Raw genomic sequence first — 18,998 nt, forward strand, 5'->3', positions numbered from 1 at the left:
CTTTCTGCCTTTACAGTATTGAGTCAGCAACCAATTGATTAGGCACATAATAGGACCTCCACTGAGCAACGCTTGGGGGAAAAACATGGCAATTTGTCAATGAGGGTACTTGAAACGGTTACTAGAGCATATGCACGTTCTTTGTGCTTAAAAGTGCCGTCCAGTGTGGCTGTTTGCAAACCTCCAATTCCCAAGGATTGTGGGTGTCCAATGGAGGGTGGAGGCGAGGAATACTCCCATACTTCCCTTGCTGTCCAGAACACTTAAATGACTACTTGCAGCTGTCTAAATACACAATCCTACACCAGCTTAGGCAGTGAAAGGGCCTATAGTACTACGTTCGTTTATTCAGTTGTAAAGTCGTGCCTGACTCTCCGCAACCCCATGGACCACAGCATGCCAGGTTCTCCTGTCCTTCACCCAACCCCACAGATCTAAACTTAGATAAGGTTGCACCTTAAGTGTTTTATTCCTGATGACAAGAAGGAGGCGCAGGCATGCTTACTCCTCAGCTCTCTGCCCTCCAGAACGTCTCCCTGTACCATCTCCAAAGTCACACTTGCAGCTCTGGAGTTACAGCTGGCACAGAAAGAACCATGCTGACTTTGGAGCCTCCACTCTGACCTTGATGCACTTTTCTCAGGATGTCCTGTGGCCATCTAGGCAGTATCTTGCAGCCACAGGAATGCATGCTAAGTGATTAATAGTGCACATCCTAATTATATTATTTGAACAAGCTTAATGTACTTTATGAAAAGGCATATGATGCATTCACAAAGAGAATGATAATCATGTGGTGTAAAAAAGGACAGAAGAAAATGATATATAGAAGAAAAAAATAAAAATATATATTTATTGGTGTTCTTGTAAGCCATTCTGAGACGTCAGTGATGGGATGGTATACAAAAGTTTTAAAGAAGGAAGGAAGGAAGGACGGACGGGTGGATGGAAGGAAATCTCTAATGAGTCCTACAGGAATGGATGTTTATATCAGGGCAACTGCAGAATGCATTTACTATTTGAAATCAGTTGCCAAGAAGACATCCAAGTATGGAAACAGAGTTACAGTGATGAATGAGTGGCCACCACAGGGCCTTTCCCAGCCAGCTTTCCCCAGCCTGACTTTTCCAAGCCTGCCTGATGTGTCAGACTACAACCCCTCTCATCCTCAGCCAGCACTGTTGGCATATCCGGTCAGAGAATGCTGTTTAGTTTTCTACTCGGCTTTCAGACATGAAAATCCAACCAAATGTAACCCAAAGGGTTTTCTTTCAAGTAGATCACTTGGGCAGTGGGTGGGTTTACAAAAATAAAAAAAATAAAGCATGATTTTGAAATAAAGTGCAGACCGACCATCACAAGTTGTGATTCAGCTAGTGACACAATTTTGAATATATACAGATACATACAATCCACAGGAGAACAAGCACTTTGGCTCTAGAGGCACCTCACTGGGTACGTGAACTGTTAGTTTGGGCATAACATTCCTAGCGTAACAAACGATGGTTTATTGAGCCAAGAACAAGAACTGGGCCCACACAGACCCATTCATGATCTGATCAAATACTGGCTTCTAAACCTATTTAGTAAACCTATATTAAACCAAATACTCCTATTTTGAATATAATAGGAACTGTGTTTTCAAAAACCAGGACTGAGGCATTGAAGTTGACTTACAGGAAGGCTTGCGGAGGAAGGCAAGGTGTGATGCTAGTTCCTGGCCAGAAATGTAACATCCAAACCAATCAAGATACTGTTTCATTTATATGGCTCTTCTTTCTGCAGGTTTTCTTTATAAGAAATTTGAAATCTAGCAAAGAAAGTTTGAAATCTAGCAGCATTGCAATGGGAATGATCTGTACCAAGGTTCAGGTGGGAAATTTAAAAATGTAGCTAGGGTAGTATTGGAAATAATATTTAAAATTGAACTATTGCCCAATGACATTAGGCATTTCAGTACTCGAAAGAAATACCAAAATCACACATCCATCTTCTCCAGAGTAAAACAGTAGCTGGGGATGAAGGGAGTTATATTCCAGCCCGTCTGGAGTCCCTCAGGATGGGCAAGGCTGGAGGAACCTTGGGTTCAAATCCCCACTCAGCCATGAAGTTCCCTGGGTGATCTTAAATCTCTCTCTCCCACCCAACCCTTAGAGTTATGTGATAATAAAACAGGTAAGTTGGAGAAAACCATATATGAATTTGTATTCTCTGTGGGAGCTTAAAACTTGAGTCAGATGCAGGTACAAAAAAAGTACTTTCTCCTCCCTCATGAATCAATCAGCGAAAAATAGCTAGAAGGGGATCTTGGAATCTTGCCATGGCCATGGGAAAAAATGTATTGGGAATGTAATGCTTTCTCAGCACCATGTGCACCTTGTCAAAACGTTATCCAACAGTCTGAATGCAACACATGCAATTAAACAGCATTGAGTTGAGTTGGGTGTGTTATGGAGAGCAATTAGTTTTAATTATTTTGTAATAAGTTCTCTTATTAAAGGGAAGGAACCGAAATGAGACACAGATTAGCCTCAGAACAGGCTATAACTGATCTTGCCTGATGGATTTTACAGTTGAATCTACATATGCAGATGACTGAGGTAGCAGAGTCCTGAGATGGTTACCATGAGCTGAGCCACTTCATACAACACATAGCAGTGGAAAACTGCAATGCCTCCCCAGCAATCTTCCTTGCAAGCCTCAAAATATAGGGAAAAACGGTAGCCTCATACAATCTGTTCTCTCCCAGCTCTGTTGAACAACTGTCCCATCTTTCATGACCAGCATGAATATGGCTATTCCTGCCCAACCCTCAAACCCAGCCCTCTGCCATCTAGCTTTCTAGTTGCAGGGAGTTTTACATAAGTGGGCAGTAAAGTGATTTTCCCATCTGAAGAGACACAGTCCTTCTTGCTATCTCAGGACTGTAACATCCCATTCCTACCACATTCTGTTGTATGCAAAGATCAAGCCAAATATCGATGAGAGGTTTTAATAGGGCCATTTTTATGGAGAAAGTGCCATACTCTCTCAGTATATTTGACTTCCAGGGGCATTTACAAGTTCAGCCATACTATATTTTTTCTAGTTCCAAAGCTCTGGTTTTGTGGTTCAACATCTTGTGTCTTTTAGCTTTCCCTTTCCAGCTCAAATGTTCTCCCTTTCCTTGGCCTCCTTTAAAGGACAACATTGTGCAATGCTCTGCAGGAAAGAGATTATATAAACCAATGTACTTTGATGAAATATACCACGTATCTTAAAATCAGTGCCTCTGCACACTGTCACTGTGTGTAACCAACCTTCAGAAGTTTTGGAGCTGGAGTCCTTCTTTAGTGACCGCTACAGCCGCTACCATTGCATAAAACCCCAGAACAGAAATTCAAATGAACAAACATTTGCTGAGCTCACTTGTGAAACTGGCAAACAAGGAGGGTAATAAATGTTAATTTCATTTCATGCTTTATGATGGGTAACAACTATCCCACTGGAGCATTTAACATTTTAGTATACTAAATATTTTAGAACTGTGCTGTATGTGCATGTACGTGGAAAGGGGCCTCAGGAATACATTTTTCTAAAAAGCTTAAGCATTCATATAGCAGTTTGATCCTAAGCAGACTTTATGAGTAAGTACCATCGATGCCAAAAAGACTAACTTCTTAAGGAACATGTTTAGGATGGTAGTGATGACATGTAAATATATTACAGTCTTGAAAATTTAGATGTCCAAACAGGCCTGGAAGGGACGGCTACTGTTATTTCCATTTTACAGATAAGAAAAGGGGACCTAAAATAGTGACCAGTCAAAAAACACCTCTGGAAAGACTTGGAATAGAACCCACGCCTAACTTTATCATTTCATTCACCGGATCACATGGATTCCTAATAGCCTCATATGTGCACACCTCAACAGGTCTCTTAAGTCTTGCTGCAAATTAACATCTGCCATTCAGGCAGAAATGCAGCAGATGGAGTTCTTGCAGGCAGTGTGACACTATACCTATACCTGTTGGATTTCTATCAGGTAGCAATCTTAGAGGAGAAAGAAACACCCAGCTAAACCTCTGGATGTTAGAACACCCATGTTTTTGGCTGAATCACCTAGAGGACATCCCAAACTAATGTGTGGTGCTAGAGCAGTGTTTGGCATAGATCAAACCTCCACTCAGACATGAAGCCCAACAAAAGGCCTCACATCACTTCAGCCTAACCTACCTCACAGGGTTGCTGAGGCAGTGACAAACAGGAGAACGGTCACACTACACTGTGTCACTCCAAGCTGTGTATTTTACTTTCTAGGCAGCCCAGACGAACCAATAAGGGAAGGGTGAAAGAAATGAGTTCATTTGGGATCCCTTAAAAATAGAAGCAATGACACATGCATTATTCATCCCTTTATTTTAATGAAGTGCCTATGGCAAGGATGCAGCCCTGTTTAAAGATGGGTCGCTAAGAATGCAGCCAGCTGCCTACAGCAGCCTTCCTCGATGCTCCACATATGTTGGACTACAACTCCCATAATTCCACATCAACAAAATCTTTGTGCGTGGTCTGCAGCATCTTTTGAGGCTGAAATTCAGGACTGCTGCCCCATGGCTGAATAGCTGGCACACATTTGAGTAACACCTGGTTGGGCTGGGTCCTGGGCAAACACGTGACAAAGCCAGCAAAAGGCAGATGAACAGAGGGCCTCAAATCTAATCAGACAGCACAAATGACAGAAATCAGAGGGGCAGATATGGCAGAGTAGTTCAAGGTCATCTATGGCAGAATAGCTGCACAGCCAAGGTCAAATTCAAATCCCTACCATAGTAAATTGAAGCTGGAAAATTTAAGCAAATACAAGAAAAGTACAAACGAACATTGTTCACGGCTGCCCAAGGCTGATGCTCTGAAAGGCCACTCCGAGAATGCCTGAGTGGCCCACTTGAAAAACTCAGTTTATATTATGCAGACAGCTGGATTCAGTGGTTAAACACAAGGATGGTTTAGAGCTACGGCATCCTTGTTAAGACCAGTGTGCCACTTTCAGATGGGATTCCGCCAGAAGGATGAGCTGTCCAGATCCAGCAAATCTGAAAACCCCAGTGCCACTGCTGAATGATAAGCCCTCTATCCAATGCATCACAGCGGCCTTCCCCAACCCAGCGCCTTCCAGATGAGCGGGTGTACAACTCTCATAATCCCCAAGCAACGCGATGGTCCCATTCACCTGGGGCGCCTCAGGTCAGTTAAGGCTGCTTTGCATCCTTGGCGTGCTACCGACACAACACAGGCTCCCCTCCTAGCTTCTTAATAGATTGGCGGAGGGAGCCGCTTTACACCATGTAGGCAAAAGAAGCTCAAGCAAGCTCAGTGAATGGATCCCATCTTTGCGGGGAGCAGGGGGTGTGCTGATAGCAGATCCTCACTGGCAACGTGCCACAGTCATCTCTGTGTCTACGCATCACCTACTGTGCGCGCGCGCGGGAGTGTGTGCGCGCGGGCGCGGGCGCGCGCTCTCTCCATCCAGCCCTGCTCTGGCAAATTAAAGCACCTCTGTCTACAATCTCATTGGCTCTGCCAGACCGTGGCTGCCCTCTTACTCGGGGTGGGAGGAGACTCCGGCCTGAGAATGTGCCACGCTGCTTTCAGCGTGCAGGAGGCGGCAGGGAGAGGCTACGCTGCCGGAGAACGAGGTAGAGGCGGGTAGACATCCCTGCCGCTCGCTGACCTTGCCTGGACCGGCTGCTGCCGAGCTCGCCCAGCAGCAAATAACGTACTCCTGTTCGGTAGACAAAGCTGCCACACAAACAGTATCAAATCCGTTCAACGCTGTGTGTGCGTGCACACAAGAGAGAACTGGCTTTATACAACCAGGAAGCTCTGGGGCAGAGACAAAGAGAAACATCCCATTCAGCACCGAGGTATGCAAGGCAACATGTGCTTGTTTACACATCCACCAAAAGGGACTTACCCTTCTGGATTACCACGCACTTCAACCAACATGAATCAAAGCAGCAAAGGAGTATTGTTTTAGATTTTCCTTCCAAAGGGTTACTGACATCCTATTTAGAACTCATCTTCATATCCACCCCACACAACACGAACGTACAATCAACATAATGCATTTAAAATGAAGACGTGCCATTTACGGAGAGGGGCAGCTAGCAATGCAATCCTATGAAGTGTACTTGGGAGAAACCCTCACTGAATGGGACTACTTCTGAATAAAATGCACACAGGATCAGACCTTCGGGCCTCGCACCCAAGAACAGGGTTCTGAGACACAGCTGCCCCCTTCATACTCCATGTTTACTGTGCATCCTCCATCATCAAGCTTCTTCTGACATTTCTCATTTCCCAGCTATCACAGCTCTCAAAAGTGAACCCATTTTTTTTACATCCCCCAAATCAAAGGCAACTAGTTTTGTGGCACATACTACTTTTGAAAAGACGACTCCCAGTCTCCCGCATGTCTGAGGAGAAAAATAGTCTCCATTCAAACTTTGCAATTATTCCAAGGGAGCTAATCAGAAAGAAAGAAAAAGGAGATAAAGATGCTTTAAAGATAACACGAGCGTTCTCCTCGTGACAGTCCCCTTTCCAGGGGAAGGGGCATGATGCAACCGACTCCAACAGCGATGGAGAGGATATCTCGGGTGGAGTTCGGCGACCCCGCTCTGGATTAACAGAGTTCATCGTAGGCACCGATCTCTAATCCTGCCGCTTGGTTCTGCATTTCATCAGGAGAGAAGGGCGCGCGCCTGCGCGCGCGTTCCGTAGGAGGCTAATCCTCACCGGGCTGCGGGGCTAATGCAACGGGGGAGGGTGGAGAGGCGCGGGGAAAGGGTGCAGAGCGGGCAGGAAGGGGTTGCAAACCCCGCAGCGTTTGCAACTCGCTGGTGCTAGCGATCCGAGAAGCCATTTCAGGCGCCCATCCATCGGTCCTTGGGCTGAGACGGTAGGCTGCCAAAAAAAGAAAGGAGCCCTTGGAAGATGAGCCTCCCCTCACCTTCAGGGCCCATGTCGCGCATCGCTGAGCCACGGAGAAAGGCGCTTAAGAGAAACGAAGAGCACTCACCGAGGGATCGAGCCGTTGAGCCGCTGCCCTCGCTCCGCCTCTGTCGGGAAACAGGCGAGAAAGCACCAGCCTCCCTGGGTATGTGTCTCACTCTTTCCCTCCCTCTACTCTGGCTTTTCCTTTAAGTGGTACAAACCAGGATGTCCGTAGAGTTTCTTTCCCAGCTCCAGCTCGGCACCGCCGCCCTTGGCCGCTGCGCGGAATTGCAGGCACGTTCCCCCCCACTGCACCCGCCAGGCTCCTAGTTACGCACCAGCGTTCCCAGAGCCACGTGAAATGGGCCGCGTCAAAACTCGCTGCCTTTCTCACGCCCCCCGTCCCCGGTGCCTGGCCGCTGACGTCACAGCGCCCTCATGCCTAGATTTGGCCGGATCCTCTGCCAGCCGAAAGACACGTACGGAAAAGGGCGGGGAAGGGGGGTCTGGAGGGGTGTCCGCCCCTTACAAAAGGGATTTAAGTAAAAGGCTGCCTTTCAACGTCAGCTCATAGAAAAAAGCCTTGGCAAAAAGGTAGGGCCCCCCGAGACACGCAGATCCTGCGATGCAAAGAATAAGGCAGCGTCCTGATTGACTTGGAGCATTTCCACTGAAATCAGTGGAAATAACTTGGGAGCTATTTTACAGCATTGGGCAGCACGTGTCAGCCAGCTGTCTCATATGCCAGAGAATCAAACTAGATACTTGATTTTCTGTAGGGACCTTTATTTCCTGAACCCACCTAAGGTAATGCATAAGCTAAAGCTGGGACTTGGTGAGCTCTCCCAAACGTGGGTAAAACTACCGATTTCGGCTTCTATTGAATCTTCTTGTTCTTACTCTTAGCTTCTAAATTTATCACCAGCCCTCCTAATATAAAGACTACTGAGTTGAATACTACTTCTATTTTCCGTCAACCAAGGAGGGTGTCTTGGTCCACCCAGGACAGTTACTGTTTTGACAGCTAGGTAGTTTTTATATTTTCAAAACTGGAGGGTCAAGGACATTTCCAGGGGTGCTAAAACCATCACCTCACCTGGCAGCACTGAGTCTGCAAGTTGCACACCCTCCTTCATGCATCAGGACTGAGCACTCAGGCATCCTGCCAATAACCTCCAGTTGGCTTCAACCTGCTCCCTATATACCCACCACAACCAGCTTTCCAGCCTGCTTTTTGTCACATCTTGCATGATGAAGAGAGCTGGAGATCTTAGAAGCCTGCATATGTTTGTGATCTCTGAGTTAGCCTAATAAAGACATTACACTGTATGGATTTTGGATGTGTTTTTTTTTTGGTGGCTATCATGGCTATGTTTGTTTTGTTCCTGTATTTCCAGGATAACCCTCTTCCTTCTGCACACAGTGTAACCCTACACAGCCTTCTCTGGCCTTCCTATAAGGTTTATATCCAGACATAATTGTATCCCACTGCTTTTGGTTATGTTTATTATGACCTGGTTGACACGATCAAAAGAGTCCACCACAGTCTGTTGTTTAACCCTCCCAGAACTTAATGACCGCATGTTTGCACAACCTAATAATGCTGCAGTCAGGTACTGAATATTCAAAATGGCCGTATGCCTGCACCACAGCCCCCTGTGGCTTAATAAGCTACCGTGGGTTATTTGTGCAAACCAGCCCTATGTGATCTCTTTCAAAGCCAAGTGCCCAGACTCGCCATATTGGTTTGGAAACTGTTTGCATCAGAGGATAAATGCATATACAATGCTCTCCTCTGCAAATTGCTTGGGCATCCATGCACATTTTTTAATCATACTACAGAGAAATATTATTTGTCCAATTTGTTTTCCTCTAAATGATACTCAACGGGCTAGCTCCAGTAAAATGCAAAGTAATAAACATATGCAACATATCTTTAAAATAAATAAAACTGACTGAAAGAGCCAGTTAAACAAAATGCAACCACTTTGTAGTGAACAATAGTGGCAGCTGATGAGTGCAAGGGCTTTTATAAATAGCTTCTATAAAAGACTTCTATATAGCACTTTTGCCTGCTAGTAGAAGATCCTCAAAGAAGAGACAAGATAAGGGTGGGCAACCTCCAGTTCTCTTAGCTTATGACTGCCCTTACATCTCACCATGGGCTGTGCTAGTGAAGACTGATGGGAGTTGTAGGTTAAACATCTGGAGATCCACAAGGTGCCCATCCCTGGGCTACATGAACATGATTAGAAAAGGAGCTGTAGAGCCTGGAAACAGCCACCAAGAAGATCCTTTCTTGAGTTCCTGGCAAAAGTGTTTCCCGTGTTGACAGGAGAGAGAGAGGGTTTCTCCTGAGAATCTTAATTCCTGCAGGCCCATGTTGTTCTGAGGTCCCAACCAACATTTGGAATTGTGCCAGCGATCCGTCTGCTAGCCAGTGAAAGGCGCATCAGGAGCAGCTGCAATACCCTCAGTCAGCCCCAAGGTCTGTCCAACCCCATCTTGCTGATACTGCATGGCAGTGTCTCTGCAGGGTTTCAGGCAGCAGCTGTTCCAGTCCTACCTGGAGATGCCCGAGTGCAAACCTAGCTAGGCTTTTCTCCATGCAAAACAGGTGCTCTTCACTGAAGACTGAGTCAGTGTTCTCCACAAACGTCTCCATTGCAACTTATTTCAGCAGTGGCACTTTCCCACCAGCTAAGGCAGCTTTTTCCAACCTGGTGCCTTCCAGGTGTATTGGTCTATGACTCTCATGCTCTACAGCAAACCTGCTCTGCTGCTGGTGATGACAGGAGTTGGGGAGGGCTGAACTAAGGGTGGGGAATGTAAATGTCATAACTTCCTGTCACACAAAAAGCAAAACACTCAACATACTTGATAGGTATCTACTAGAAGGCATAATCACACACACATGCTTTTCTGAGCAGTGAGAAGTTTCAAGGATGCAGCTTTTCCCACTGTTCTGGTTCCCTTTCCAAGCTTGCTCACTACAGACTCATGGCCATTTTTGACATATATTTCCGTGTTTGTAAACACAGCATCTGTATACTGTTTATTTACAAATATACAGATTGGACATAGGTGAAGGCACAGCTGAAAACACTTCCAAGGGAGGACCAAAGCCCACTAAGAAGTCAGCATCCCACAGTGCGATTAGCTACGCCCAGAAACTCAGTTCTCTGCCGTTGCTTCCCCTTCCTGTCTTGTGCTGCCATCTGTTGCTTTTTTCACACAGACACCTCCCCCCCCCCGAATATTAGAACCATCAACACTGGCTGGGTATTGCTGCAAGGCAAGCCATGCCCGTAATCCCAATAAGAAACCCACAGCGGTATCAATCCTGAGAAGATCATCCTGAATACCTGGCCTCTCTCTCACTTCTCAGTGCAGGCAGACAAGAGATCACGTCCTAAAGCCTCCAGCTTCAGCATTGTCTTTGCCCCCTCAGAGGAAGCTGTACGAGGAGACCACTTCCTCTCCCACAAGGAAGCAGGACTGCTCACAGCAGCCTGACAATGACTTGAACATATGTGGAGCCTCGCCTGCAGAAACAGGACGTAGGTCACCATTCCCAGAGAAATATTCTTGTGAGCCTGCTGCACCAAAAGCAACGAAGACCACAAAACTAGAACAACGCGTTTTCACGGCACAGCGGCCACACATCCTTATGTATTTATACTTTTGCGGATGTGGCCCACTCATCAAAAGTCGTTTTTGGCTCCCTGAATATTCAAAATGGGTGAATAAGAAGGGAGCAGGAGGTGCTTTAAAGGGGAGGGGGTATAACTCAGGCAGTGGGAGGGCCTAATATGATCCACCTGGGATTCCTCATATGTCCCCGCCTCCTTTTACCCAACCACAGATAATTTAGTGTGTTCCCAGCTTTAACAATTTTGTCCTCCACTACAAAAGGCTGAAATGCCCCTTCTAAGCTATGCTAGCTGTAGCATGCTGAAAGCTAACCTTTTCCCTAAATTTGCACAGGATTGTGCTCAAATTGTTTTTCCCCTGCTTGCAAGGAGGAGGGACTGAGACACTGAAAAGATTTCTCATATTCCAACAGAGCTTCATTCCTCCCTTCCCTTGCACATGCAACTTCCGAGTTACAGCTCGTATGGATAGAACCAACGCAGCTGCAGCTACAAAGGTGTAGAGAGAACAACTCAAATTCAGACCCCCCTGGAGCATTTTCCAAAGTTGGGGCTCCAAATTTTTCAATGGTCATCTAGAGGCCATAGGATTGTGCCCTAAGTTATTTGTACATCCAAATTACATTAATTCAAATAAGTTTGATGTGCTTTAAGGAAATGCACACGGTAAATTGACAAAAAGAATGAGAAGCATATAGGCATTTTCTCTGTCTAAACATTGTGCCCTATAAATTTTAAGCTAAAACAGTTGGTATTTGTGGCCCCACTGTTTTGCTTCAACCCAACTTACTATTGGAATGGGGCCCTCAGCAGCAACTCCAAAATCGAATTAGACTCTGTCCAAAGGTTTAGATACCTGGAATAGTTTTGTATGTGAATCACCAGCATTCCTCTTGATGAGCTGTCCTCTTATGTGCCTGCCATAAAGCATGTTCTTGGCAGCAAACCTGTGCAAGAACTCGAGGTGAAGATGCAGTGTTTCTTCGACAACCCAGTAATCTCTGCCTCTTCCACCAGGCCTGGGGGAACAGGAGCTCATCAAGTATCTAACCATCCATTCTAGGGGCCAGGACCTCCTCCTGGTGTTTTCTTTGACGGTGTTCTCAGGGCAGAAACAGAAAGGAATCCTCTCCCACTGCTCAGGAAAAACACCTTCCACCTCAACAGAACCGTTTAGTGTAGCACAGTGTTAAAAGGAAAGCTTGCAGCTGAGCAGGGAACAGGGAAAGTCGTCTGTTCCGTTTGTTGCAGCAATTAACCTGATGGGCATCTAAAAACAGATGCATTTACTGCAATAGAAGCTTTTAGCGTGCATACAAGATGAAAGCACACTCATATGCCATGAGATGCTGTGGAGGAAGAGCCTTTTGTACATGTTTAAAATGAGTACATAGAATGCCACAGTGCATGTATGAGTCTTTTCAGCAGATCTTTCCACATTTGGTGCTTTCCAAATATTCTGCCCTACAACTCCCAGCATTCCTGACCAATGGCCATGTGCAAAAGAGAACAGCTCTTCCACATGTTTAGCAGCTGTGCAAAGGGGGGATTTAAGCAGGCAAGGCTCAGACAACATGCTACACCAGCTGAATCTCCTCTTCCACAAAACTGTTAAAGATGCAGAAAGCCTGTTCTCTTTTGTGGCTAGCCTAGCTGGGACTAATGGGAGTTGAAGTACAAAACATCTAGAAAGCACCAGGATAGGGGAAGTTTCAACAGGAAGAAGGCAATTCATAATTTTACAACTAACACTTAGTTTTACCTCCTGCAAGGAACAGAGTTCTACTTAGCAGTATGCTAAATAACCTCCAAATGAGCCAGAAGCAAAACAGTGCCTGAATATGGATAGCACCACTCTGTGGTGGATAATTGTCATTATTTTCAATTATTTCTTCCACTTTGCCCAGGAGGGATTCAGAAACTGAGATTTGGAATGAGAATGAAACTTTACTAGGTATAAAAACATTAAGGTGAGAATGCAGTTAAAGGATAAATAAGGAAGCAAAAACTGGTTAACGTACATAGCAAGCAAATTTCATTAATCAGGAAGAATCCAAGAAACTGAACAAGATTTTTTTAAGCCCTTCTGCAGATGGTAAGTAAAGCCACTGGTTGAAACCTATCATTCTGCCATGAAGGTTGCAAGTAGAAACTGTACGTTTCTAAATGACAGCCATTATTGGCAACTAGCATGTTTTGAAATTAAACTACAGGGCAGATCTATGACAGGTGTCCCTTCCATAGTGTTGACAGGTTAAGATTAGATTGAAATATACTTTTAAAGTGGTAAGCTAGAAAACTGGCAAGAGCCAAAAAAAACTAACAAGGAGGGATGTGAAGTCTAAGCATTCACATGCTGTTTCAACAATCACAGTTTGATATAAATTAGCACTCAGGTGGCAATTCCAGAAATACCTTGCAATTAGATGAGTTTTAAGAGGAGTGCCTAACTTATGCAATAAGCCAGTAGCCAATCAAGGAACTGAAGAAATAATAGTGGCAGGTAGCTTTACTTTCTCAATGGAAAATAGATATTCAGAGGATGCCTCGTCAGGAAAACAGCAGCAGTAATATAATATTGGTAGGAGCTAATAGGTACAGCAGTTGCATTTCACAGAACTCTTCCTCAGGATAGAGGTTTAACATCAAAAACTGCAAAAAGGGTGGGGTGGGGAGGGGAGTAGGGAAAAATGTCTTACTTGTAGTATGTTGAAATATGCAGAGGTAAGAAGGTGATTCAGAAAGTTCTCTGCAGACTGAAACTGTAATCCTAAACATGCTTACTAGGTATTGAGCTCACTGGAAACAGTGGGACTAGCTTCTAACAGTGTAATCTATTCATGTCTACCCAGAAGCAAGACCTATCAAATACAATAGGACTTGCATCCAAGTAAAGGCATGTAGGATTACAGCCTAATATGCACAGGGCAAAATCCTAGGGATGTTTGGACAGAAAAAGGCCTACAACACCTGGCATGCCCCACTCAGCCACGCTTACATCAATAAATGTAATAAATTCAGACAAATACTAATTCTGGATGATGTACAAAGTTTAATATGAATAACACTAACTTGGTTACTCACTGATTGGAAACATTATCTGTGCATGCACTGCCCTCAAAAGTCCCATTGTTAGGTGTCATCTTCCCTCAGTTCTAGATGTATCCCTCCTAGACAACTCAATTTATTTGCCAGTGCAAATTCAGCATATAGGCAGGAAGATATCCAAACACCAATCATTCCACAATACTTTTAGAACCCAATGGTGGGAAAACAATATGCTGTCCAGGCACTAGGTATTGCTACTTGTAGTTCGGCTTTGAAAATATAAAGTTATCCAGAGCTACTCTGCTTTTTACCCTCTCCCTGCAGTCAGAAAAATAGCTCAACACAGAGAATTTATCTTAGATCATTACAGTGGAATTGCTTTTCAGTGGGGTAGGCTAGAACCCAAGTGCAGGTAATATTACGTTACATTTATACCTGGCTGTCTTTCTCTTGCAAGGGACTCAAAGCAGCTTACTAGGTTCCCTTCCTTTCCATTTTAGCTTCACAACTACAACTTTTGAGGTAAGTTAGGCAGAGGGTCCATGACAGGCCTGAAGTCACCCAGTGAGTTCCCTGTAAACTCCAGTGGAGGCTTGAACCTTCCCAACAGTAGGATAGAAATAATTATGTAGGTACATTAGTGGGTTTATGGCAGGGGTACAAAACCTCAGTCCTGAGGGAGCAGTCCCAGAAGGCCATGCCCTTCCCCCCTCCAGACCATTGATCTCTGGGTGCTTTCCCATCTTTTGTGCAGTTTTTCCACTCCAAACTTGCAAGGTTTTTCCTATCGGCAGGAAGAGCAGTAGATGCCAGTAGGTTGGGCCTTCTGGTTCCATTTTATTTGTCACTGGTGGAATGCAGTCCTTGAGAGCTTCTCTGAAGTGGAATTCAGCCCTCAAGTGAAAGCGGTTCAACACTCCTGTTTTACCACTAAGAAACAACTGGATCAGATGGTTCTGCAGTGCTGGGTATATGTGACACTACCTGCATTAACACTGCATGGTTCTGTCCACTAACCAGAGTGGGAGGAAAGGGGTTAATTCCAAAGACACAATAAAAGTGACCTCTCCACTTTTTAAAAATTAGTTTTCAATCTAAAATACAACCAAACAAAACATATAAAATTAAAACATATAAAATTAAGCAATTAAAATAAATCTTAAAAATACTGTCTCCCTCATCATCAGACCCATAGGATATATGCTACAGATAGAAAAACTCATCTAAACATTCTTTCAGGACATTTCCACCTTCTAAAAATGCAATTTATCTCTTGACAGTTCAAATGCTTTCCCTTTTTTAAACCACATGTTCAATAAATGTGTCCCGAATATCATTAAACTTGTTTTTCTTTATATGCCCCTTTATCTCTTTAATATCAAAAGTTAATTCATCATTAATAGCCGTATTCCAAACTTTTCTTTACCAAACAATTTGTAAACAAATGTTACTTTCCAATTCTTAGCTATGATCAATCTTGCAGCAGTTATTAAATTTGTTATTCTTTATTATTCCAATCCATTGTTTCTTACCAAAAATAGAAAGTAATGTGATCTCAGGACATAGTTCTCTATTTAAACTTAATATTTTGCTACTCTCTCTCTGTAAACCTCTTTCCAGAAACTGACCTCTCTGCTTGAGCTGTCTTTATTACCTCCTTCCTTCTGCCATCTCACCTGAGAGGCAAAAGGGTCACATGACCATCCCCGCCCCCACCTCCCCTGGCACGAAACCGTGTATCTCCTCTCCTTTTCTAAGATAACCACCTAACAGTGACCCAAGATATCCTGCATGGACATACTGACATCTCTCCTTCAGGCAAGTCACATATGAGTTGTTTGTGAGTTAATGAACTTTTTTTTCAACTTTTGCTGTAAACATCTGTGTGGATTCCAATAGATCCAGGTGCAAGCAGTAGCCTCTTAACTAAATCTACTCTTCAGTGCTTAACTCTGCTGAACCTACATATTACCAATTATACAACAGTTTCCCAAATGAGGTGTTTTCTCTGACATCTGGTCACAACAGTATATTCTACTGGTTCTCCCCAGCAGTGAGCAGCAGAATGTTCTTAGGTGCTTAATTGCTATGTATAACACACTTGACAGATACAGTATCTCTACCCAAAAGTGAATGCTTCTCAGCTTTTGAGAGAATACATTTCCATTTTGAATAGGAAAAATTAGACCTCCTCTCCAGCATTGCTATATTGTTGACTTATGTTTGCCACTGCCTGAGTGATGGTATGAGTAACATCACCATTTTCAGGTGATGCAGCAAATTTGGAGTCATGTAGAAAAACACATTTAGACAATTATTTCTTTGCAGAAATAGGAACATCTTCCAAGGCCTGGCTCAAGACACTTTGCTGCATGAGACAGAACAGAAAATGATGCCCACAAGCATCCTCTCCCCATTCTTGACAGAAAATTATAGAATGAATTAATAAATGAATTTGCTGACTTCTCATGACACAAATATTCTGCTTGCCTCACTCTGCCCCTTACCTCAACGGTGCCCACCAGATCCTAGCTCAGGAACTTCTTGATGGGTCAGTTCTTCACCTGTTTCAGAAAGGGTGCACAGCCAACTTAAAAGAACATTTGCTTTAAGAAACTGCTGGAGTGGGGAGTGAACATTTGCATGGATGAAAGGTAAATAGATTTTTGTAAAAATGTGAGGTATGGTTATGATGGAACCCGTGCTTGTACAGCATCATGTTTTCTGTGTAAAGACCTGCATATCAGTGCTGGCATTGACAAGCAGATACAAACTCATTCTCTAAATGCTTAATGACAACAACAAAACCTTGAACTTTAAAGTAGTTGCAAAACAGTTCCAGGCCACGCATAGATATCACTAAAGGAACATAGCAGACAGATCAAACTAAAGGGTCATCTGTCCCAGAACTGTCGTCTTTGACTATCCTCAGCTCTCAGATCAAGTGAGGTCTTTAATTTCACCTTCTAGCAGTTCCTTGATGCAAGCGATGGAATCCAGATCTTCCACTCAGAGCCACATGGTTTTTCCAAAACATGTGCCAGGGAGTGATATCTTCATGTGTTCGGATACCTACAGTGCAGCTCTCCTCAACCTGGTGCTCCCTCCAAATATGGCTGGACTTCAACTTCCATCAGCCCTAACCAACATGGACAATAGTGAAGAATGATGGGAGTTGTCATCCCAATGCCTTGGAGGCACTTGTCCTGGAACAACTGCTATAGCATTTTGTTTGTTTTACACCTACAGGCCCTTTTTGTGCTATCCACTTTATGTGGTAAGGCAAACCAAAATATGCATGAGTACTGCCAGGGCCAGCCCAAGATACTTTGCTGCCTGAGCAGAGCTGCTAACAGTGGCCCCCGAGTCAAAGTTCATGGCACACTAGGCCAAGAAAACCCCACACAAGCACCGTTCCTCCTTTCCACAATAAACATACAACAGTAATCACAAAGTAAGCCTTTCATGACATCTCAGATCATTCTGCCTGAAGATCGGGGTGGCCCTGCTGACCCTTCTGACTAGAGGGAATACTTGGGGTTAGGGAAGGAGCAGGTCCTCTTCCCCAGCACTTGCTCAGCTGTGCTGGTCTGTTACCTACTCATCTGCCATGCTGCACCACAGCTAGTTAAGGGGCTGTGTACCCCTGCTGCTGTGCTAATAGGCCGAGGACAGATGCCTCCACAGCCTGAAGGCATTTGTCATCCCACCTGCCACACTGGGGCAGCTATTTAGTATAATGCTCACTAAGGGTACTCTCAGAACCCGGGGAAGGGCAACATGGCACCCAAGGGCACCTGTGCACCTTCTTGGTCTCCGACAACCTGCCCTACCATCCCACTCTTTAATTAAAAAACCCAATAACAACCCAGCACAAACATTTCTTACTGGCAGCTGTGGTGTGTGTGAGGGAGGGAGGTGAGCTAGTGTGAGTGAAAGTATAGGGGTGGTGATCCAGGAAGAGAAAGAATTTAGTGGGTGGTCATAAGCTGGCTAGTGGAGAAAGGGGGGAAGAAAGATTACCATCTGTGAAATAGGTTTCTGTGGGCACAGGTAACTTTGAGTGAAAGGAGTTGTTTAGTGTGTTGGGATCCAAATTCTACCTCTTGTACTCCGTCTTTTGGGCTGGTTACTTGTACTTGGTGGCTAGCCTCACCTACTGTGACCACCATTTTGTTGACACTGTTGTCACTAGGCCACTTTTTCAAATCGCCAGATGTACTCATGGGCCCCAAAACATTCGCTACCCCTATAACCTATAGAAAAGTTACCTCAGATAAGATTTTAAAAAACATGGAGTCCTAGTTTCATCTTTTCCAGGCATCAACTTAAAGTAGTACAAAACATCTGCCAAACTGGAGCACATGAGACAGAACAAAAAATAACACGTTGCAACAACAGCTCTACAATATTGCTTTGAAGCCTCTATCTGCACCTTTGCTGGAAAAAATATTCAGACTGAAAAAGAAAAAAAGACCAACTTTGTGTGACAAGTTAGTTTCATTTCCTTTTCACTCACATTCAAGCTCACTGTATGTTAGCTGCTATCAAGGTTTCTGTTTCAAAGCAATTGTTAATTCCCCCCCCCCTTTTTTTTTGAGAAAAGCATTCAGGCCATTCAATACAAAGAGAAGTTTTTGAAAAATCAGAAAGAGCAAACTGGATTAATAAAAACAAACCACTGTTCTTAAGATAATTGCCACAATAGATACAGTAGAAATACAAATTTCCTCCATATCATATCATTTCCTCAGTGAACACAATTTGAAGACAACTGTCAAAATTTGTGTGGCCCTATTTTTATGTGTATTTAAGAATGTTTTTCCCAAAAAAACGTGGAAGGCGGACTTCAAAATCCCCCCCCCCTTCTCTCTCTCACACACTCACACCATTATTTTCTTTTACACTTAGAAAACAAAAGCTGCAAGACGGGGCTAGTTCTCATAACAGAGCTACCCACTCGATTACTATCTGGGTTATTCCCTCCTTTCCCCTTGGAATGCCGGAAAGTATCCTAGGGACCTGGGAGCAGCAGCCAATTTCTGTCCCTGTTCCAGTCCTGACTCTATTTGCACTCTTTGTGATTTTTGCCCCTCCTTTCCGCCCCAGAGATTGCTTTTTGAGATATCTGAAGTGACAGTGGCTCCAGTGTCCAAGAAGCACAATGGTGTGGTCATCAATAGTTTGCCACCATTTTTATTTTTAAGGATCAGAAATGTGTACAAATAGTTTTGTTATTATCTTTTTGTCCATAGTGCAGTTTGCTAAGAGCACAACTCAGACTTCCTTAAATGCTTGCCCAGCCAATGTCCAGATAAG

General features: G+C 44.2%; 1 protein-coding gene across 3 annotated transcripts in view; it reads right to left on the reverse strand.

Moving 5' to 3' along the window:
- SLC25A22 (solute carrier family 25 member 22) overlaps window positions 1-7,202 on the reverse strand; it is a 78,799-nt gene extending 71,597 nt beyond the window's left edge. The window contains exon 1 of one of the 3 annotated variants that reach the window (XM_044425665.1): window positions 7,064-7,201. The gene's annotated coding sequence lies outside the window, so the exon portion shown is untranslated. The other 2 variants (XM_044425667.1, XM_044425669.1) reach the window with 2 other exon arrangements.
- Window positions 7,203-18,998: the final 11,796 nt, after the last annotated feature.

Source organism: Varanus komodoensis, unplaced genomic scaffold (genome assembly GCF_004798865.1).
Source record: "Varanus komodoensis strain SLA01 unplaced genomic scaffold, ASM479886v1 scaffold16, whole genome shotgun sequence".
Taxonomy (NCBI): domain Eukaryota; kingdom Metazoa; phylum Chordata; class Lepidosauria; order Squamata; family Varanidae; genus Varanus; species Varanus komodoensis.